At 40.5% G+C, this 24,414-nt stretch overlaps 1 non-coding gene across 1 annotated transcript; it reads right to left on the reverse strand.

The window, feature by feature from the left end:
• Positions 1 to 3,614: 3,614 nt before the first annotated feature.
• Positions 3,615 to 3,692, reverse strand: Trnaa-ugc. Its single transcript has one exon. It is a non-coding gene; the product is annotated as a tRNA-Ala (tRNA).
• Positions 3,693 to 24,414: the final 20,722 nt, after the last annotated feature.

The following is a 24,414-nucleotide window of genomic DNA, read 5'->3' on the forward strand; positions in this document are numbered from 1 at the left end:
AACTGATTACCGATGATTTTATTCATGTAATGTTGCAATATTAAAAGGCAACTCATTAACGCTGCAGATTTTCCCATTAGCTTAGTTACCGGATCCAATTAGCATTTTCGCAAGGCTTAGGCTCCGCGCCACTCACCTGCCACACCTGTCACCTGTCACGCCCCCTTACCTGTCCTGTTCAGTATCTCTCTAGTGACTCAGTGTCTTCTTTCCATTCCGTGTTCAGCTTTGACAATTCCAAGCGGGATCATATTTTCTTCCCCTTCAACTCGTAATCTATAGATGAAAATACAAGTGTTTGTTTTCCATTCTATTTATTTTGCGTTTGATTTAGATTGCTTAGTCACCTGGCCCATATTAAGTCTACTTAGATGATATGTCGTAGGGAGTTAGTTATTGTTCATTGAAAGAGTCGAGTCTACGTATTATTCTTACTCATTTACGTCTATCTGATAATCATAACATATTACCACGTGTTTTTTATTCAACATTGTATTTAGTAAAGCGAAGTGAAGCAAGGGATTTTATCGATTCTCTCCTCTCTCTCTCTCTCTCTCTCTCTCTCTCTCTCTCTCTCTCTCTCTCTCTCTCTCTCTCTCTCTCTCTCTCTCTCCAAAGTGCCCTCAATTCGTACTCTGGAGTTCTCTACGTTTGCCAAGTTGCCCAAACAAATTCTCCTCCCACAGCGCTCCAGTCCCTCACTCAGGCTGAAAGGCAACGGGATGTATTCGTAAGTTTTGTGTTACATTTTGTAGAGAAACTTAAATGAATGTACCGAAGGGAGTTTGCTCTCTGGGATTTTTGGGCTAAGTTTGAGTAGAATGTGTCAATGTGTGGGAGAAAGTAGAATGGGAGGAGAGAGAGAGAGAGAGAGAGAGAGAGAGAGAGAGAGAGAGAGAGAGAGAGAGAGAGAGAGAGAGAGAGAGAGAGAGAGAGAGAGAGAGAGAGAGAGAGAGAGAGAGAGAGAGAGAGAGAGAGAGAGAGAGAGAGAGAGACAGACAGACAGACAGACACACAGACACACAGACAGACAGACAGACAGACAGACAGACAGACAGACAGACAGACAGAAAGATAGAAAGATAGAAAGATAGAAAGACAGAAAGACAGACAGACAGACAGATGGAAAGAAAAACAGAGAGAGAGAGAGAGAGAGAGAGAGAGAGAGAGAGAGAGAGAGAGAGAGAGAGAGAGAGATTATACACCCATACACAAAGGGAGAGATCGATATGGTAAGGCTAAAGGGAGGGCTGTGAGTTATACTATTTGGGAACCATTATTAGAGGTACTTATAGGGAGATGAAGGAGGCCAATCTTCCAACAAGGGACACATTCATCAAAGCGAGCAGTGGTGGTGGAAAGATTTCAGTTCGCCCCACATAAGAAAACTTGGTGAGGAAGCAATGAAAATAAGTCCAATAAGAAAATGAACATGGAAGATTGTACTAGTAAGAGACGGGAAGAAAATGAGGATGAGGATGTAAAAGAGGTTAGCAAAGGTGTTTATGGAGAGTTAAGATACCGTGAGTGAAATACAGGTAGTCATTAAAACATAACAGGTAAGGAACACTGGTGGTAAATAACAGGTAAGAGGCAACACGTAAGCACCAAAAAGGTAACAAGGTGCGGGTAACACTACTCGAAGAACACAATGAACCATATAAGAACACGAGTAAAAGAACATAAAGCAAATTTATTGATCTTTAACATGGCTCAAGCAGAACTTAACAAAATGAAACACGAAGGAAAATCAAATAACAAACTGAGCCTTAACTAATTAACACGAGGAACACGAAAAGAAAACAACAATCTTTACTATAACTCAGAAAACACAAGGAAACACAAGGAAACACAATGAAAGATCGAAAACACCAAAATAACTGACTCTTAACCACTTGGCTGTTATTTGATACAGTTTCGTTAATCAGTAATCACTCTGAGTTATCTTGTTCTGCAGCAAACTCCAGTCTTTAAACAAAGTGAAAATTGTCAAATATATTTCTTTTAATCCTTTACTGTCTTGCATGTGCTTATAAATACTCCATGCATTATTTCGTATCGCAGTCAAAGTATTACTAAGACAAGAACACAAACTAACACAAAGGAAAACGAAGGAAGAACAAGAAGCTAACAAAGATCCCAACACGATTCAAACAGCAAGTCAACATTAGGTAACACAAAACAAACAGCAAACTCGACGAACATGAGGCAAACCTAACCAAGACACAGGTTAGTAAAGGCAAAGACATCTCCCCACCAACCATTCCAGGACTCAGGGACACTTTCTATTCCGGCAAGGACGTGGCGCCAGGAGGAGGAGAAGGACAGGAGGAGGAGGAGGCGGAGGAGGAGGAGCAGGAGGACGAAGGATACTCCCTCGGAAGTTCGTGGAAGGAAGTTTGAGCATTATAACTCTCATCGTTCCACGGTAATTGTGGGTCTTACGATGTCTTCCTGTGGGTCATGAAGTAAGGGGAGTGAGGGAGACAGTGAGGGGAACGTAGCAGAGTGAGTCATAGAAGTAAGGGACGATGAGGGAAGGAGTTATGGAGGTGGAAGGAATGGGGGGGAAGGAGAGGAAGGGTCACAGAAGGGGATTAAGGGAGAATGAGAAAAAAAAAGTCTTAGAAGTGAGGGGAGTGAAGGAGAATAAAAGGAAGTCATAGAAGTAAGGGAGAGTGAAGGAAGGAATCAGTGACGTGAAGGAGAATTGGGGAAGGAGTCATGAGGTGAGGGAGGACAAAGGAGCATTACACAGAGTTACACGGATAGAAAGGCCACAACAGACCTTGCGACCTTCACGAGATGACTTGACCTGTGATGACTAAGGTGTTACTAGGAGAAAAGGACACCAAAGTATAAGTCTCTCTTCCCATCCTCTACTCCCTCCAGTATAAGCTGAACAGAAACCAAAATGAAATAAATACATTATATTGTTGCAGAAGAAAAATCCGAAAGAAATTCCATAGGTAATGTTTGTTAGCCCAAGCTTGATAAATCCTTGTTAAAACTTGTAACATTTGTGACCCAAAGTAACTAAAACATAATATTTCATGCACTGGAAACACTTGAATGTTGCAATGATCATGTGAAGATGCAGTAAACCTTGGAGGGTGATGGGAGTCAACACCTTAAGTGTATCGGCTGATCAGCTCAGGGTGAACCATGACTCACATGGGTAAAGGCGCCCGACCACGCGGCTTCATAAACACTTTAATCTCTTCCATGACGGACACTATTTTTGCTTAGCACAGAAGCATATTGACATATTATTATATTTTAAATACAACTTTTAATCGCATATGAATCGCGAATATCTTTCGTATTTCTTATTGGGCGGGTTAGGACATACCATTATCATTATAGGAACCTGTGGTGTCTCCAACGAGTGACGCTAACAATATAGTTAAAGAAACGAGTCACTAAGTTTTTGCTATATTAGTATTAGTAACAACTAACACCGTTTAAAAAAAATCGACCTATTAAGTTGGGTTCTAATTTCATTTCCATACCCTATAGAAAGCACTTTACACTTGCACTAAATCTCCTTTGCCTGATTTGCCCATACCTGAAAAGTTGTCTAGAAAAAAAAAATATATATAATGATAACAGTGTGGAGGTGCCGGGGATCGAACCCGGGGCCTTTCACATGCAAAGCGAACGCTCTACCACTGAGCTACACCCCGTTCTCCTCTCCTTAAGAAGTGAGAAAACTAATGAAGAGTAAGAGGAGTCAAGGACTGAGGGAAACGAGGGAGAATGAGAGGAGCAGTCATACAAGAGCGAGAGGCGGGGGAGTGCGAGGGCTGGAAAGTTCGTGAAGGTGAGTGACAGGCGTGGTCATTACTTGCTTATTTCAGGTCAGAGGCCATTCGATAGGCATACACATTGCTTGTTTTGCGATAGATGTTTACAATAGAACCACAATTTTGTTAACGCATCTATTATTGCATTCTATTTCTCTTTACATCTACTGCCTCATGATTTCCACTGTTAATCTGACGTCAAATGGATGAAGACGGAGATAGAAGGAAAGAAGAGAGGCCGATATATTGATAAGAAAAAAAGGAATAAGGAAAAAAAAAAAAAAAAAAAAGTAACAGAGCAAAGATGAAGAAAAAGCCTAAAAATTTTCTGTAACATCTGACAATAGAAGATGGAGATGAAGAGTAAGAAAAGAGGCGGGGTTAATGATATGAAAATACGCTAAACATTTTCTCTAATCTCCGACAATGAATGAATTTGGAGATGGAGAGAAAGAAGAGAAGCAGAGGTATTGATATGAAAAAAAATGGAATAAGGAGAATAGAAGAGAAGTGAAAAATGTATCAGAGCAAAGATGAAGAAAAAATCCTAAACATTTTCCGTAATCTGACAATGGATGAATTTGGAGATGGAGAGAAAGAAGAGAGGCGGAGGTACTGACATGAAAAAAAGAAAAGAAAAAAATAAAATAAAAAAATTGAAAAAAACAGTAAAGAAGAAGAAAACTAAAAACATTTCCATAATCTCACCTTTCATTACCCTTCTCATAAATACCCCTGTGTAATATTCAGAATTATCGATCAGAAAACCCATTACCATTTTGTACTGGACGTAAAATTTTCATCTCGCTCGTTAGACATACACGTCACCTTTCATTATCCCTCATAAATACTCACCGGCACTCCCTCCACACCATTCCCCACCATTCTCTCACTACTGGGGTGGAGATTTTTACAGCGTTATCCAGGGTGTCCTCAGGCTTGCTTGCTGCCTTCCCTGCTGCCTTCCCTCCTTACCTCCTCGCCTCATTGAATTCCTCCGTACCTGCCATTTACCTTTATCTCCAGGTGTGTACTCTTCCCTTTAACCTTCATTTTGCCTCTCTCTCTCTCTCTCTCTCTCTCTCTCTCTCTCTCTCTCTCTCTCTCTCTCTCTCTCTCTCTCTCTCTCTCTCTCTCTCTCTCTCTCTCTCTCTCTCTCTCTCTCTCTCTCTCTCTCTCTCTCTCTCTCTCTCTCTCTCTCTCTCTCTCTCTCTCTCTCTCTCTCTCTCTCTCTCTCTCTCTCTCTCTCTCTCTCTCTCTCTCTCTCTCTCTCTCTCTCTCTCTCTCTCTCTCTCTCTCTCTCTCTCTCTCTCTCTCTCTCTCTCTCTCTGCGTGCTGGAGGGGCGTAGGAATTATGCATCAAATAATACAAATACAATGCCACATACAGCACAACACATTACATTTCCACATTAGGTACACGTTTACATTTCCCTTGATCACAGCCCGGGGCGCCACCTCGCTGACCCCGACAATGGTACACGTATGACTCCTCAGGGAATAGCATTAAGTCCGAGGAAAAATATCGGTAGCACTTTTCGAGTTACATTTAATACATCCTGTGCTCTCCCAGATACTGTTATCAATATTACCATCATTGCGACTCATTATTGTTGTTATTATTATCAACTACATCGTCTCTGCTGGATTTTTTTCTCTTCCTTTAGTTTTTTTAAGCATATATTCACTGATTTAATGTTGTCCATGTTATTGCAAGTTAATCCAAAGGTCAGCAGATCGTGTTAAGCCTTCAGTTCCTTCCACGTGCAGTTAACATATGCGCGTAATTGTTGTATTTCTTGATGTTTGCTGTTACTTCAATACTCTGTCGCGAAGGAGAGAGAGAGAGAGAGAGAGAGAGAGAGAGAGAGAGAGAGAGAGAGAGAGAGAGAGATGTTTACAGGCCAATAAACAAGAGTACATGTTAAGAATTCTCTCTCTCTCTCTCTCTCTCTCTCTCTCTCTCTCTCTCTCTCTCTCTCTGTCCCTTCAGATTACGTCCCTTCCCTTACTTCCTTCTTTCCTTCTACCCCTCGTCTTGCTTCTTCCTTGAAGCTACACCACAGGCCTTTTCTCTCCTCCTCCTTCTTCTTCTCTCCCTCCTCTACCTCCTCATTCCTGCGGTTTTGCCCCTCACCAAGTCAATAATCCAATGGCACCACTCGCAACGCTGCTCACTTCGCCGTAAACCCTTCGGGGATTCATAGGATTTGATTATTGATTTATTGCAAACCAATTGGAGTAAGCCTTAGTGATTGCAATTTGTTCCACGTCCGCTCGCGTGAGGCTGAAGCTTGTGCCCGTTCCCCACGACTTTCCGGCGGCTTCTAGCGCTGTGTTTGGGTCTCCGGGAGTGGTTTTGTGCGTGCCTACTACCCGCCACTGCCATTATGGTATCTGGTGACTTCCGGGAGGCTATATATCTGCAGGTGCTTATTGTTAAAGTTATTCGCTCCTTAAACTGTGTGGAATTCTTCTTTTGCGTGTTATTCGCATCTTTTCTAACTGCCCATTGTTTTTTGTTTTCTTCCTTTCGTCCTGGTTTCTTTCCTTACTTCTCTCTCTCTCTCTCTCTCTCTCTCTCTCTCTCTCTCTCTCTCTCTCTCTCTCTCTCTCTCTTCAAGTACTTATGACTGGATCTATTTATTCCCTAAACTTTTTATTTATTCTTTTAGATTTTTTTTATCTCATTATTCATATCGACTTCCTTTTTATTATTCCTTTTTTTTCGTCTTTCTCCTTTTCCTCCATTTTTCCCGTGATTTCCGTGAATCCTGAGGTACTTATCATTAAATTATCTTCCATTTCGGACTGTGTGGGATTCTTTTTTCGCGTGTCCTTTCCGTCCCTTTCTCTCCGTTCTGCTTTTCCGTGAGTGTTATTGCTGGAAGAAAAGTCACGATGCTTGAAATAGACACACTCGAGATGAAGGTCACATCTTATTGGGAAATGATATATGAATTGTGGTGATTTGCTGTGGCTGTGGTGGGCTCATGTGTGGTAGTGTGGTGTGGTGTGGTGTGGTGCGATGCAGTGTGTGTGTTTGTGTGGCATGATGTAGGGTAATGTTGCATGATAATGTGGCTCTCTCTCTCTCTCTCTCTCTCTCTCTCTCTCTCTCTCTCTCTCTCTCTCTCTCTCTCTCTCTCTCTCTCTGTGTGTGTGTGTGTGTGTGTGTGTGTGTGTGTGTGTGTCTTTCTGCGTCTGTGTCTATGTAACCGCGCACTTGATTAATAAGATGATAATAAAACTAAATCACTTTTTTTTTTTCCACCCTTTACAAAATATAGGAAACCAAATGAAAACAAGCTCAAAGTAAACGCCACCAAACTTTTCATTCCCGTGACAAAATGCAAGTGAATAGAAGGCAATTGTTTTTACAGCAGCGTGTTTTCCTTTCTCTTGATCAGTGGTAATGAATGTTTACTTCTCCCTTCACGTCTCTCCTTCGACTCGCCGTCTTCAAAAAATAATTATACAGAAAAAGCAATGTGACTTCAAACATCGTCTTGGTTTCCGCCTCGCTCCGTCAAAGGAAATATAAACAGAAAGTGATAGATAGATAGATAGAGAGAGAGAGAGAGAGAGAGAGAGAGAGAGAGAGAGAGAGAGAGAGAGAGAGAGAGAGAGAGAGAGAGAGAGAGAGAGAGAGAGAGAGAGAGAGAGAGAGAGAGAGAGAGAGAGAGAGAGAGAGAGAGACAAAAGGAGGAAAATAAAAAATAGAAAGATTTAAAAACAAGAGAAATGAATCGAGAGACAGTCAGAGAGAGAGAGAGAGAGAGAGAGAGAGAGAGAGAGAGAGAGAGAGAGAGAGAGAGAGAGAGAAGAGAGGAAAATAAAAAATAGAAAGATTTAAAAACAAGAGAAATTAATCGAGAGACAGTCAGAGAGAGAGAGAGAGAGAGAGAGATAGTAAACTTGTTGCAGCTCACTCACTCGCTCTCTCACTGTAACAAACAACGTCTCTATTTTGCGATTGCACGCTTCTATGAACCTTGGTATTGTTTTCGATAGATTCTCACCCATTTTTCGGTGTTATTTCTCTTTTTCGCTCTTCCTTTCTTTTTCCTTTCTCCTTCTTGCTTTTCGCTTTCTTTCTTTCTTTTTTCGTTCTTTCTCTCTTTTCGCTCTTTATTTATTTTCACTCTTCTCTTTTTATTCTTTCCTTGTTTATTTTCTTTCTTTGTTTTTTTAACTCTTTCCTTTTCTTTTTCACTCATTTTTTCTTTATTTTCTCTTTCTTTATTTATTTTCGCTCTTTTTTTCATTATTTTCGTCCCTTCTTTATTTATTTCTGCTCTTTCTTTTTTTTCCTTTCGTTCTTTTTTTCTTTCTATTCACTCTTTCTTTCATTTGGATATTTACTATTTGATTTCCTTAAACAATTTTCATTTCCAATTTTTTACATTGTTCTTGTTTACATATAAGCAGAAAATATTTACTCTTACATAAATGTTAATGGTGTTATATTTTACTTTATTTATTGATATTCATATATACGATATCTTAAATTCAGAATCTGGCTCAATTTTTCTTATCTTTAGTCTAATTTCATGGATTTCTGTCTTTTCTTATATAGCTTCTACATTATTTATACATAATTTTCCTTTTTCTTTCTCCTTCGTCTACCTTTTTCACATATTTCATCTTTGTTCGAGAGGAAGAAAGGAAGAAAAAAAAAAAAAAACTTTGCTACCAAACACCTGTCTTTAATTGGGTGGCTCGGAGACAGAGAGAAAGAAAAACCGACACAAGAAAGACGGTGACACGAGCAGTTCTTATCGGTCTGCCGGGGATGATCTATAATAATTGGCCACCAGGCACATCATACACGGCTATGAGACACGGCGGTGAAAAGTAAATAACAGAGATGACTTGGGGACACGAATCAATTTCATTTCGGGACCTTTCATGCGCTTGTGATCATATACGTTGATGCTATTAATAAAGTGTTACTGTATCGATCTTCTGGAACAGGTCAAGAGAAAAAGCGTCAAAACTCGCACGGACAGCAACTGAAAATATTGTTTAATTGATGCAAAACGAGAAGAGTAATGAAAATTCTTTAAGATGTTCATTGAAAAGATTTTATTATCGCTTCACAGCAAAAAGTCAGAGAATAACATAGAAAACCATAAGAATCGTGAAGATATTCATTTAAACTATACATTTGCTACAATAAGAAGACGGTATTAAAATTTCACATACATAACAGAAAATGTTATGTATTTTCTGAACAGAAAATACATAACAAAACTATTAACAAAATTATTAACACTTTTAACTATTAACAAGAAGTAAAAGAATATTCGCCTTAAACATTAACATGCACATCCATTGAAAAGACAGAATCATCGACCAACAGCGAGAATAAGGGAAGGAAAAGTGCGTCAAAATTATCTTAGACAACAAGAGGGACACGGGAGGTCTTCAAGCGGACGTCACGCTTTTTGTGAATTACGAGGCGGAGCAGCACGGAACTAAGATGGCGACGTGTCCTTGACCCCTTCACTAACATCCCTCTCGTGTATGAAGGGAAGAAACATTCTGCTGATTCACTCGGTAGTCCTTTTAAGGGAGCAAAGCCAATTGACTCCGGATCTTTGGTCACGACAGGCGATACAGGACTCTGGGGAAGAGGCGCACCTGATGACCGCTTCTCACGGGTCACGGCCCAAGCCTCACCTCTCACGACACTCTCTGCCAGGTACTCTTCACTGAGGATGCCTTCATATTCCGTGGAGGCAAGATGAAAATATGTTAGCAAAGAGAAAATAGAAATATGTTCACCAAAGACGTAATACAAATAGTTAAATCCATATTGTTTATAAGGAAAAGTTAATGATCAAGATAAAACAGCAACATATGCTTTAAAGACTAAATAAAAGCATGTTTACTGAGGACGAAACATAAATATGCTGACTGATAACGAATTACGTATACCTAAATCTATACAATTTGCAACGGAAAGCTTATGATCTCTGATAACAAAACAAACTTGTGATTTGAAGGCGATAAAGAAACATGTTCCGTGAAGTCATCGCTAAATCATTATCATTCGCAACAGAAAACTTATCGTCACTGAGGAAGAAGCAAATATATCGCAAAATGATTTTATGATATGAGAAAATCTATGATATGAATAAATAAATAAATTTTAATGCACCTGTGTCAGCATCCACCTCCTTTAATTCGCTGTGTAATTACTACGCACAAATATTCATCACAAGTAAATAACGTCGATGCTAAGATTCCTGAGAGAGCGAAGGGAAAATATTATCTGAATCCGAAGCCTCTCCGTGAATGGAGGGCAACACAAACACGCCTACAACGGAATGTCCACCAGTAACAAGATTAACGTCAGTCTCCTTCAGAGCCAGTTCGGCAAGGCGGGACAGTCACCAGCGCACCCATGTCATCTGTGCCGAGGAGAAACAGAAACTCTAATCTAGATATGAAACCATTCTCGTTCTTGCCAAATGGAAAAACCTACATAAACTTTACTTTCTCCTATATTCATGACTAAATAGCTATAGTCCATGTACACACGCCAACCCAGGTGAAGGCTTCAGTTTCCTGTGATTGGCTCAACTCCCCCCTAAAGAACTATTCTTTTAGAGTTTGCAAATGACAGAGGCGGTTGTTGTTGTTATTGTTGTTTTTGTTGTTGTTGTTGTTGTTGTTGTTGTTGTTGTTGTTGTTGTTGTTGTTGTGGTGGTGGTGGTGGTGGTGGTGGTGGTGGTGGTGGTGGTGGTGGTGATGGTGGTGGTGATGGAAGTGGTGAGAGAGGATAAACTAAATATTTCACACTTTTGGGACTTGAGCCTTCGCCTCCTGACCTAAAGGAGAAATGTGAAACCATCACCTTACTGGACAACATTAACACTCTCTCTCTCTCTCTCTCTCTCTCTCGTACAACAGTTACCATTACAACTACTGAATAGTAAATATAACTATTACTGCTATCAACCTTTCATCTCTCTCTCTCTCTCTCTCTCTCTCTCTCTCTCTCTCTCTCTCTCTCTCTCTCTCTCTCTCTCTCTCAAGTATGTTGGCTGACTCCAGATGCCAGTATGTGAGTGAACTGTACAAAACTTTACTATTTCGGCAGCACAGATATGCCTCAGTGACTTTAGTAGGATGATGATGATGATGATGATGATGATGATGATGATGATGACGATGATGATGATGATGATGATGATGATGATGATGATGATGATGATGATGATGATGATGATGGTGATGGTGATGGTGATGATGATGATGATGATGATAACAATAACTACAAAACAACAACAAAAGCAATAATAATAATAATAATAATAATAATAATAATAATAATAGTAATAATGTATAAACACAATTATTCGGAGCGGTTTACCATGAAGTCCCGCGACACAGAAAGGTTCACAGGCATTGCCATCTGTCCGGCGCTGCTTGCCTCACCCACCAACAGCGGCAGCAGTACCCACCACTCAGCTGGCACCCCACCCACTCCAAGCATCACAGCCGCTATGGACGGCGCGACTAGCAAGCCCAAGGCCACGAGAAGCCGTGCCTATCCCAGCCTCGTGGTAGTGGCGGAAATCACCTCTTCGGGGGATTCATTCAGGAGTGACCTCCTTCACCTCCGGCCATGCCCCGGTGGCTTCTTGGTCCCCAGAGTGGTGGGCACGTCCGACTGCCACATTATCAAGATGATGTGGGACACCGTGACCTGGGTGGGCCTTAGCATGATGAAGAGGGAGGTGAGCTGCCTGGTCACCGTTACGGAAAGAGAAGTGTGCTTGTCCGAGATGAGCGAGGCTGGTGACTTGCTAGAAGTGTGCCGCGTGGAGTTTAAATGCCCAATCAGTGATTGCACCTTTCAGCCGTGGGCGCCGCGCCTTGTCTACGTGTGCCACCGCGGCGCAGGAACAATTGATCTCGATTTTGAGGTCGGCATCAAGCCTACCCGGCACATTTTTCATGATATCATAGGCAAAAGCAACAGTGACACCCTTGCAGAACGCGGAACCCACCCTGTTGGATGGCGTCCCAAGGCGTCCCGCCTAACATGTGTCAGCCTCACGCCCATGAGGAATGAGGTGCTGGTGGGTGACGACAGAGGGGCGATATTCACTTTCGCAACCACCAGGGGCAAATTTACCAGGCACAGACAACTGACCTTCCCTTTCCCTCTGTCATCTCTGGCTGTGGCCAGCGGCAGGGGGCCATTTCTCTTCGTGGCAGGGGTCGCGGCAACTCTGCACACACCGCCTGCACGAACAGTGGATTCACCATCATCCGAGTCATCAACAAGCGCATGGCCATCCACAAAGCGGTCACCGCAATCACCAGCACAGGTAATGACGTTCCCAGCCCGCCAGGCAACAACAGCTATTCCCAGCGCCGGCATCCTGAGGGTGGACTTAAGTCTGGCCACGCCGCCAGTGTTCCAGAGGATTGGGGGTGGCCAGGTGGCGAGGGTGGCTTGGTACCGCCACTCGAGATACCCACTGCTCACCACTGTGGACACTGGTCTGTGGATGACTCACCATCAAGTGACAGAAAACTTAGAAGAGAACCCGGCAAAGGATTTTGCCGTGAAACCTTTGGACGCAGCAGGAGGCAGGGTAGCGTGGGGTAGCGGCGGCTGGCTGGCCTACATCACGGAGCAGGAGGCGGTGCTGGAGCGGGAGCCAGCCATCCTCACCCGTCATGAAGACTGATCCACCGCAACACTCACTGTAGCGGAGGCGCTGCATACATAGTGCAAAGCTTCACTTCGCCTCTACTCATGTTTTCTCTTTGTTATTATTTACATCATACTTATTATCACCAAGATAACCGTCAGCACAATATATTATCTCGACAATCTATCGTGATAACGATATCAGGTCATCAGTTATCCAATAATAACTTCCTGCACTTTTTATTTAACAGCATCTAAATTGAAGTATGCCTTTTCGTGCTTGACAGATCGAAAAACTAAAGAGCATTTCATCTTTCTGACGTGAGCAACAAAAAAAAAGACAACTGACCCACAAGCTGACAAAACAAGTAACGAGAAAAATCTGAAGGACAAAAAACATAAAGAAAATGGGTGACAAAATGTTGAGAAATGATGAATAGTGAGGAAAGACCAAGAGACAAAAAGTAAGTAACGAAAAGTACAAAATTGATTCGAGACGGGAATAAGATATATAAAAAAAGACAATTGATCCACAAAGCAACAACACAAAACGAAAAGTGAATCAATGGAGAATAAAGAAACCTAAAAAAAAAAAACACCGCGGAGACAAACAAAAAACACGCAGATTACTGGTATTACCGTGGGAAACAGCTCGTTATTGAACAAGAAAGCTGGAGACGGTAAGAGGAGGAGGGATCGACAGAAGCCATAATCAAGTTTTCGCCAGTAGTCACAGGGATGAGTATGTCTGGACCAGTTTTTCAACCTCTTACCTTGGCCCTGAGCGCGGGAGCTACATGACAGATGGAAGGTGGCGGGTGGTTATCGAACACGCAAACCCATACGACGATAATCTCAGAACGGTGACACGCATCAATTAAGCCACACGAAATGTTTCCTTGTGAATAAATCTTTCTTTACCTTCAATACTGGGACACATTTTTACCTTGAGATTTGTGTACTAGACCATTTTATTGACATTAGGGAAGGGTCTATGGAGGTCAGAAGATTAAAGGCCAGAATCTTCACCATTTTAATCCCTATGTAAGTTTCTGAAGCTGTATAAAACCACCAAATAGTAACCTGAATAGATATAAAAACGGGTCATGGTACTGAAGGGATCAAGACACACGAAATGCTCCCTTCTGGATTAATCTTTCTTTACTTGCCGCATTCCAAAAAGAAATGAGCAAACCTTGAATTAATGGCAGGTTAAACATTTCTTCAGTTCCTTTCACTCTACAAGATTCTAAAGGGAGTTGGAATCCACATAATACCAACAACATGTGCCCTCTATAGGTTTGATAGTTAAATTGTGACTCTCTTTCTTTGTTGCCGTATTAGGATCGAGTCACGTGTCGTCTTAATGGGTTCCAATACTAAGGACCAGTATCTCAATTGTAAAGATACACAATAGACAGGTTTCGAAATATTTGCTCCCAAGTTTTTTTTTTTTTTCCTCTCTCTCTCTCTCTCTCTCTCTCTCTCTCTCTCTCTGTGTGTGTGTGTGTCTCTCTCTCTCTCTCTCTCTCTCTCTCTCTCTCTCTCTCTCTCTCTCTCTCTCTCTCTCTCTCTCTCTGTGTGTGTGTGTGTGTGTGTGTGTGTGTGTGTGTGTGTGTGTGTGTGTGTGTGTGTGTGTGTGTGTGTGCAAAGGTTCCGCACATTTCCCAACTTGTGATAAGCCGGTGGAAGAACAAGAAACCAGTCGCAAGACCAAACTCACATCTAACCAATAGAAAGCGCGGGTATGAGCGTGCCTGATGCCTGCCAACCAATCATCTGGGACGAGGCATGCGCTGAGACCCGGCCCCAAGGTCACCAGGACAAACAACTCTTGGATTCTTGCCTGTTTTTCCTACCACTCCCAGAATACAGCGAGGGAAGGTGAGTTTAATGTCTACAGTAATGACTATCCACCTGTTTGCGATTCGTTCTCAGGTGTGTGAATATTGTAATGAAGATTGTGTTAGTGTTTTATTTGTGCCTTGTGGTTATTAATGCTTTTAGTTTTCAAGATTAAGACGATAAGTTTGCGGTGAGAATGACTCTATCTGTAATTAGATAAGATAAAACTATACAAAGACACACACACACACTAGGTAAAACAAATCGCAGCAATATAAGTAAGATCCGCACAGGAAATAATCGACTACCAGTTGTTAGTGGTTGGTACCGTGATATTAGAAGAGAAGAACGGTATTGTGATGAATGTACCGGTGAACAAATCGGAGACGAATATCATGTTTTGTTAACATGTGAAAATCAAGATATTGTTCAGATGAGAAATAAGTACATATCAGATTATTACCGAATGAACCCAAGTCACAGAAAATTCATTAAATTGATGCAAAGTAAAAATGTACAAATGTTAAACAATTTGGCTCAATTTATTAATTTAGTTTTAAGGCTGTTTAGATAAAGGCTTGATATTATATCCTGTTATACAGGGGCTGTGATCCATACTTTTTCTGTAAAAGTCTGAGCAATAAATGTATTTTATTCTATTATATTATATTCACACACACACACACACACACACACACACACACACACACACACACACACACACACACACACACACACACACGCACAGAGACAGAGAGAGAGAGAGAGAGAGAGAGAGAGAGAGAGAGAGAGAGAGAGAGAGAGAGAGAGAGAGAGAGAGAGAGAGAGAGAGAGAGAGAGAGAGAGAGAGAGAGAGAGAGAGAGAGAGAGAGAGAGAGAGAGAGAGAGTTGGAAAATAGGAGAAATGTGGAAAATGATGAAAAGGAAGAACACCAACAACAAGAACAAGAACAAGAACCATAAGAGAGTGAATTAAGATGGAAAAGAAAAGAAAACTGGAGAAAAAGCAAAGGCGAAGTGGAGAAAATGAAGAATAAAACTGGTAAAAGGAAAAGAAAGAAGGAAAGAGAGAGAGAGAGAGAGAGAGAGAGAGAGAGAGAGAGAGAGAGAGAGAGAGAGACAGAGATTAACCGACACACTTAGGGAGCCATACTAGACAGTCACTTTGTACAGGGAGGGATAGCTCTCAGCACATATTGGTCTCAGGTTATATAATCCTAAAGACACATCGAGCTGAGTCCAAATACACGTTTGTTACTCGAGACACTTGTTACCGGCACCGTTTAGGCCACAAGTGTCTCTGTCATTCGTGATGGCAGAGATATATCCACGTGTAGCAATATTATGTTCGCCAAGTTCCTATTCTGACCAACTCTCAAATACAAGAGTTCACCAGTACTCTCAATCATTCATACCTTCTCTGATAAACTCGGAACTCCCTGCCTGCTTCTGTATTTCTATCTTCCTACGAGTTGTCTTTTTTTTATGAAGGATGTTTCAAGACATTTTGTTCGAGATTTTTTGTTAATTCTATATCAATCTTTAAGGGAACTAGTATTTCAAGTTGTCGTTTTTTTTTTTTTTTTTTTTTTGCCCTTGGCCAGCTTCTCTCTTGCATTAAAAAAAAAGCCATCCACATATTCATTCAAGCACATCCATTTTTCCACTTAACCACTCAACTACTCCCCAATTCAATTATCCACTTATTAATTCATCCACACCAACCCATTCACCCACCATACCTCTATTCAGCATTCTACCTATCCACTCACCGATCCATACAATTAACTATTCGCATATTCTTCCACATCCCATTCCAATCTCTATCCACACACCTACATCCATTATCCATCCATCCACCTATCCCCTCATCCACTCTCTTACCTTTCCATTCATATATAAGTCAATCCACACATTCATTTATCCACACACCAATGCATTTATTTTACCAAAAATCCATAATAAAACTTAGTCATCTATCCACCCATTCAAATATCCATCCACACAGCAGTTCAGCCACTCATCCATCCATATATCCAATCACCTGCTGACCCTTCCACCAAGCCACACACTATTCCATCCATTCACCTTAACTGTAAGCCACACACTCTATTGGAATATCAGAGCTTTATATTTATTCCCAAATTATCAAATCACTAAATAGACGCATGTTCACCGTTTCTTAACCCTTTCCTGCGATATAAAACGGCCCTCGACACTAAAAACAATGTAAGAGATTTCCTATAAGTGTCTAAGAGAAAGAAAGATATTAGCAGTTTCTAGGCACTCTGATATTTATAGGCTGCTGTAGAATAAGAATTGTTTAAGTGGTTAGTGATAATGGAAAGATGTGATAAATAGCAATGAAAGGGTTAAAGCACATTATTAACTACATTCATTATTGCATTCACTTTTTTTTATTGCTGCGTCTCAACGAAATCCAGAACATTAATAACAATCCAGTATCTAATAACGCATCATTTATCACGAGTAATGGAGAAAAAGTGGAGGACATCTGTCTGATTTTAATGTTATTGGCGTATCTTATTTTGTAATGCTTTGAAATGTCTGCTTATGTAAATTACTCCTTTGTGAAGTTTCCTCAACTGCTTCCTCATTTACATACATGCATGCTATTCACCACTTCCTTTTATCTCTGTACAATTTATCCTTCCCTCGCTCTAATTACAATAATGTTAATCCCGTATCTTTCTCCAAATCTCTCTTGATGATGATTTTTCCTTTCTTCGCCACTTCAACGCTACCTTCCTTATCCTCACGTTACTATGACCGCTCCCTTCCTTCTCCCTGTTTCCATTACGATGCGTATTCACATGCAAACATGCAAATCAGCCTAGTAGGAGGAGGGACAATAGACCTACTGATATTCACACGCAAAAGCGAAGAATAGTGATGATGATCTCTGGCTGATGGAAAACACAAGGAGATAAGTAAAAGGAGGAGGAAAAGGATGGAGGAAGAGGAGGAGGAGGAGGAGGAGGAGGAGGAGGAGGAGGAGGAGGAGGAGGAGGGGGAGGAGAAACAACCAAAGACTCTATTTGAAATCTTCATGAATGCAGTACCTGATAAGTACATTAAAAAAAGAGAGAAAAAACATTCACCTGCAAGCACGAGAGGGAAAATGACCCAAAGGAGAGAGAGAGAGAGAGAGAGAGAGAGAGAGAGAGAGAGAGAGAGAGAGAGAGACTTCACAGAGACACACCTCCAAACATCCTCCTCCTCCTCCTCCTCCTTTCACCCTTCCTTGCCGCCAACCACAAGCCCAATAAATATGAGAGCCACAAAAACCTCCCTCATGTCCCTCACAGCGAGAGGAGGGCGGGGCGGGCGGGTCCTGAGGGCGTTGTGAGCTTAGCATGTATGTAGGTACAGGGTAGTATGTAGGTATGTATGCATTCTCTTTATACGCACATGAAAGTTAACATATCTAAACGTACGTACATGGGAAGTGTGGTGTAGTGAAATGTACATAAAGTGTGTGTGTGTGTGTGTGTGTGTGTGTGTGTGTGTGTGTGTGTGTGTGTGTGTGTGTGTGTGTGTGTGTGTGTGTGTGTGTGTGTGTGTGTGTGTGTGTGTGTCTAGATGTATAAAGTAATGAGAGAAATTATACAAATATCTTAGCGCAAACTTTATGGAAATCTAAGAAAACCAACCAGAAAAGCTACACACACGGCCGATAGCAAGAATTTTTTTCTTCTTATGCAAGAGAGATAACCAGCCAAGGGCAAAAATTAAAAAAAAAAAAGGGATCACTTGAAATGCCAGTTCCCTTAAAGATGGTCTCTAATCAAGACTAATTTCGTAGACCAGAGATACTTTATTGTGCTCTCATGTATTTTCTTCATTTTGGTTACAAAAAATACACAGTAAACTATCAACAAAATAAAAAATGAATCCTGAAATTACTACAAACTTTCATTACATGGTCTTACAGTAATAGCAGATAAGACGCCCAGGCATTTGAGGCGATAAATTGGTGTGGCGTGAAGCATGACAGTGGTAACAAACAGACCATAGATCAATATAAAAAAAAAAAAGGAAACGCTTTCATCTCTCACCATGACAATTTCCCACCGCTACGGAATAATTAACCGCGTTCTGAAGAGTGTTCGTAATGTTAATACGGTAAAAATTTCGTTAAACTCTCACTTAAGCCATAGATACACCCTTTAAAATTTGTCAAAATTAATAAGGTTAAAATCTCGATAAACTCTCACTCGAGCCATAGATACATCGTTTATAAATTGTCAAAATTCCACTAGATGCTTTTCAAAGTAGTAAAGGTGCGAGGTAAAAGTGTTTCAGAATACAATACATAGAAACACTGTGTAGAATGTGCCACTGAATCCTGAGGCAAATATAACACTCGAGAAGTTTCATTATCCTGTAATTTAAACCATAAAGAAAAAAACTAAAAAACGGTCAAGCGTCAACTAGAGGCTTATGGATACAGTGAAGGTGCGATAAAGTATAACTCAAAGTATAACTCGTAGAAACACTATGTAGAATATGCCATTGAATCTTGAGGCAATCATAACACTTCAAGAGCATCGTTAATTTTAAGCTCCAAAAGAAACCTTAACCCCTTCAATACTAGGAAACGTGTTTACCTTCAGATTTGTGTACAATGGGACTATTTCATTTACATTAGGAAGTGTATATGGGGATAAGAATGGCCAGAGTCTTCACTAATTATATCCCCTACATGAGTTTCTGAAGCTGAATGAATAAAATCAGCAGAATGAATATGGAAACGTGTCATGGTACCGAAGGGATTAAAAAGACTGTCAAACTTCAACTAGAGGCCTATAAGAACATAAGAACATAAGAAAAGAGGGTAGCTGCAAGAGGCCGCCAGGCCAATACGAGGCAGTCCCTGTGTGTTTAAGCTACCTAATTCCATCTATCATCCCTATCCATGAACTTATTTAACCTTCTTTTAAAACTCCCTATTGACTCAGCTCTGACTACATGCCCACTGAGACTATGAATAGAGTAAAGGTGTGATAGAGAAGTGTTTCAAAGTATAACTCGTAGAAACACTGTGTAGAATAAGCCACTGAATCTCGAGGCAACTATAACACTTAAGAACATCATCACTTGCATCTCCCGTGAGATACTCGCTGGGCAATAAAGACGCTATAGAAAACGGAGGCTGGAGGGGTGCTGACGGGAACAAGGGAGCGTGGTTGACCTCCTCCCAGGGGACCCATTACTAAGACGTTCTGTATGTCCGCACCTAGAGATAATGCCTCCCATAAACCTCTCTCTCTCTCTCTCTCTCTCTCTCTCTCTCTCTCTCTCTCTCTCTCTCTCTCTCTCTCTCTCTCTCTCATTCTTTACTATTTCATCTTTTTCTGCGTGCTTTTCTTTTTTCTCGTTGTTGCAGTTACCAATATCATTACTTTTTCTCAGCTTTTTTAAATAAATGTAAAAAAAAAAAATGCCAAGGTAGAAATGTGAGAGGAAATAACACCAGACTAATAAAAAAATACGAGAAACAACGGAAAAGAAGAGAAGACCTTACAGAACAAAAGAACCTGACAATGCATAGAGAAAGAAAATCCCAGGAAACCACTAACTCGCACCTTTTATCCTCCCACCCCACCCTTAGAAACTCCACTGGCCTCCCCGTCCCCCTCTAGCCTCCTCCCATCCCCTCCAATAGGCCCACATTCTGAAACACTTCCGCGCCGTACAATACCTTCACTATTTTCAACGACCTCTAGTTGAAATTAAACCGTTTTTACCACATTCAGTACTGGAACGCATTTTTATTTTGTATTTTTGGGTGTGATTAGATCTTATTGACATGGAAGGATCTTTGGAGGTCAGAAGTTTAATTGCCAGAGTCATCACTATTTTAATCCCCACATAAGTTTCTGAAGCTGTATATAATCACCATGGATGCATTTTTACCTTGAGTGTGGGTGTGATTAAACGATTTTATTGACACTGAAGGATCTATGGAGGTCAGAAGTTTAATGGCCAGAGTCTTCACTATTTTCATACAAGTTTCTGAAGCTGTATGAAATCACCAAATAGTAAGCAGAATAAATATGATAACGTGTCCTGTTACTGAAGAACTTAAAGATGTTTCTGTAATTCAAGTGACATGTTAACAAGTTTTCTAGATGATCAACGGGACAAATACTCTACAAAACCCGGCAAATCGTTTATGTAGTCTTTGAAAACGGTCGTGGTAAGAGAGGGAAGCGTTTTTGAAAATGGCTAGTCCACCCCCTCTCTCTCTCCCACCTTCCACCCCGCCCAGTCACCTCCAGAAACAGCATTAGAAAGCTCGTAAACTGCCCCGTAAGTCCTTTAAGAGTGAAGTGAAGGCAGGATACAACTTTATTACCACGAGAAGGGGAAGAGAAACCGCGGGACGTCAGGAGGCATAGAATTAGTTTATCTTAGGAGGGTTAAACAGCTTTCGTCTCTATTTTATGGTATGTAGAGGTGGGTTTCGCTGCTTCTGGAGTATGTAGGCTTATGTTTGTCTTTAAAGGTTCATCTATGGTGGTTTTTTCATGTGGTTTTCTTTACTAATGTGTTATTTTTCATAAGGATCTCTCTCTCTCTCTCTCTCTCTCTCTCTCTCTCTCTCTCTCTCTCTCTCGATTTTTTTTCTCTTTTGTGGTTTATGGAATTAATTGTGTAGTTATTTGTTTTGTTTTTTTGCCATAGTAGTAGTAGTAGTAGTAGTAGTAGTAGTAGTAGTAGTAGTAGTAGTAGTAGTAGCAGTAGTAGTAGTCCTTTGATCTTTATTTTGTGTTCTTCTTAGCCAGCCTTCTCTATTACATAAAAAAGTAGTAGTAGTAGTAGTAGTAGTAGTAGTAGTAGTAGTAGTAGTAGTAGTAGTAGTAGTAGTAATACATAGTAGCAGTGGTACTATTAGTGATCCATTGTGACTCTTATCGAGAACAAGTAAATAAGCTGCAGATTCAGGCTTCCTTCCTCCTTGCCTTCCTTTGCCCTCCCCATTCATTATGTTGTCACCAGCCCTTGTTATTGTTTTTTTTTATTTTTACCTATATCTATTTACCTATTTATTTATTTATTCTAAGGGGGGTGAAGAGACAGACAACTAGCTAAAGGAGAGGAGGATAGGAAGAGAAGGGGTGAAAGAAAGTGGGAGAAGGAGGCTGTGAGCTTGACCATATTGCTTTTCTCCATCCAGTAATATTCCCCAATCTAGTCATAATGAACCACTTATCACGGATACTTATATAATGGAACCATCTGTAAAGGTTTAAGCAATCACTATCATTAGACGTTACGCAGAAATCCTTTTTTTTTTTTTCGTTATCCATTTATCTATGTTCTTTTTCCGTGTACTTCAAAGTGATACGATACGTTTATATCTAGATTGTCTTACCATGACACAAAAGTGACCAGTTTATCCTCAAATTTGACGTTTTCTTTGGATACTTCTTGACTTTCGTTTTCTTGTATTGCCACTAAAGCCATTACTAAACACAAACATACACGTAACATCGCGGAACACACACACACACACACACACATACACTCTCTCTCTCTGCATTTCTTTCAATTACTAAGACTCCACTAGATGCATTTTACCAATCATTCTACATATTTCTTATCTTTACAAATTCTCTCGTTTATAAAAAGACTATACAAGGTAAAAAAAAAAAAAAGGATATATCAACCAAATTCAAATACTGTACTGGAATTGAAGGTAGAAATACAGGCATAGAGTATATGTGTGGACTCTTCTGAAGAAAGCTGTTTGACTGTTGTAACCTTATTTAGTATTATTCTTTTATGGAAGAGGGAAAGCCGACCAAAATTAATAAAAGATTAGAAAAAAAAACCCACTTGAATGCCAGTCCCCATAAAGTTCAAATAGAGTTAGTGAAATAGCACGGTGCCAAATTAGTTTTACACACAATTGACAACTAAAACGCTGGAAAAAAGTATTATATACATCATTTTTCTACTGACAAAGACACTGAACTGGGGTGTACTTACTCAAACTGTAGCAGGTGTAGGGAGTGTTGGAAGTGCTTGAAGTGGAAGTGGCGCCTCATCGGAATCCATATGTGGTTGGTGTACAATTCCTCCTCGTCCATTTCTCCAGGCTTTCCCGTGGCATCTCCCTGGAAGCAAAAAATTCTCGTGGTCCTTATTGCTTGGAGGAATATACTGGAGGAGAAAGTCATAATGTCACTATTCCTGGCCTTCTTAGCACCGAACATAATGAGTGCCGTAGTAACAAAGATTTTACTACAGAAGTTTGACTCAGCCCAACTCATATACTGAAGTGGTGCTTATCTTCCCATGTTGTGCTAAGAGTGAGTCTGGCGCTAAAACTATTGATTGACAGGTCCGCAGGTAGCTTAACTTTAACTCCTTCAGTACTGGGACGCTTTTTTTACAATAAGTTTTGAATATCATTAGACAATTATATATATATATATATATATATATATATATATATATATATATATATATATATATATATATATATATATATATATATTATGAACTGTCTATGGATGTCAGAAGAATATTTGCCAGTCCTCACTATTTCAATCCCTCACACACGTTTCTGAAGCTGTTAACATCTCCAAATACTTACCAGAATGAATATGGAAACGCGTCATTGTATTGAAGGGGTTAAAGGCCCATTAGCACACATCAGTGCAGTATCAGTCCACTCAGCGCTTCAGTGTCAATGAAAAAAAATAGAAAATAATAATAATGTATATATATATATATATATATATATATATATATATATATATATATATATATATATATATATATATATATATATATATATATATTGTTAAACTAAATTCTGCTTAGGCACACACACGTCTAGTGCAATAGAGCGTTTTGACGGACGGACATCACACAGTGAAAAATTTCCCCCAGCATGGTGCCCGGTGTTGGTGGTGTCCACAGGAATTGATGTCATTGAGACTGGACCGTTGTGTTGACGCTTCCTCTTTTCTGCTATACACTACTAGCCACCATCTCTGCAACAACTTTGTTTATTTCTTAATTATTTAAAGAATAGGTTTTATTACACATGATTACATGCTTGTTTTATTTCTTTTAGAAAGTTTGCGATTTGATGGTGGAACAAGGAAGCTGTAATGAATCTTTCCCACTACCTGGCAACTCACGTAGGCCGTGCGACGGTGTCTTCATTCACCACAGGCACTAGGGCAGCAGTAGTGCCCTGCTGAGCCACTGTCCATGGCTGGATACTCGGGGACTGAGGTGTCACATCACAGCGTTGGTGTGTCCTTCAGCCATTGCCAAGGATACGTACCAATCAATAGTCTGAATTCAATACAGCTTGTCTAACTTGTGGCAAGACTTCACACTCCAGCAACACTTGACGGAGAACTCTATCCCGACTATCGACATACTGTTTAATGTTTACCTCGCTTAGGGTCGCTAGCTGCAGTAGTCAAATGAGCACCGTTAATAACTCACACTATACACCGTCAAATCACAAGCAAACACAAATATTTCGTTTTGTATAAGTTTTAAAGTTGACAATTTCATTCGTAAAATACAACAATATGATATAATTTTGCATATACAGACTGATGGCAGACAGTCATTTGACTGGCAGATGTTTTCTGTCGTTTTTCATTGGCTGTAAGGAACTTATCGCGCACGCGCACTTCCACTAAAGGCTCTAAAATCATGCTGGCTCAAACACTTTCTCGAACACCCAAGATTCGAAACAATTGGAAATAGCAATGGCGCCCAGAGACTTCAGTAATTATTCTTATGACAAAAAAATACAAATATCTCGAAGTATACTAACTCTGCGACGGAGACTCAGGAATATTGAGTTTGTCAGTATCCATTATAAGGTGAGCAAAAATCTCATTCCCAATGTTCTATAGAAAGACTGTGTTCATTATAACACAAGAACAGTTCTCAACCAGAAATTCGCGAATCCGCAGGGGTTCACAAGAATGTTTGTCTGATAAATTCGTCACCCTCCCTGGGTGGCTGACGCGGGCCTTTGCTACCTCATTGGTGTCCCGCAAGGTTCACAAGAATATTTCC

The sequence above is a fragment of the Portunus trituberculatus genome, chromosome 32, assembly GCF_017591435.1.
Source record: "Portunus trituberculatus isolate SZX2019 chromosome 32, ASM1759143v1, whole genome shotgun sequence".
NCBI classification, from domain to species: Eukaryota; Metazoa; Arthropoda; class Malacostraca; order Decapoda; family Portunidae; genus Portunus; species Portunus trituberculatus.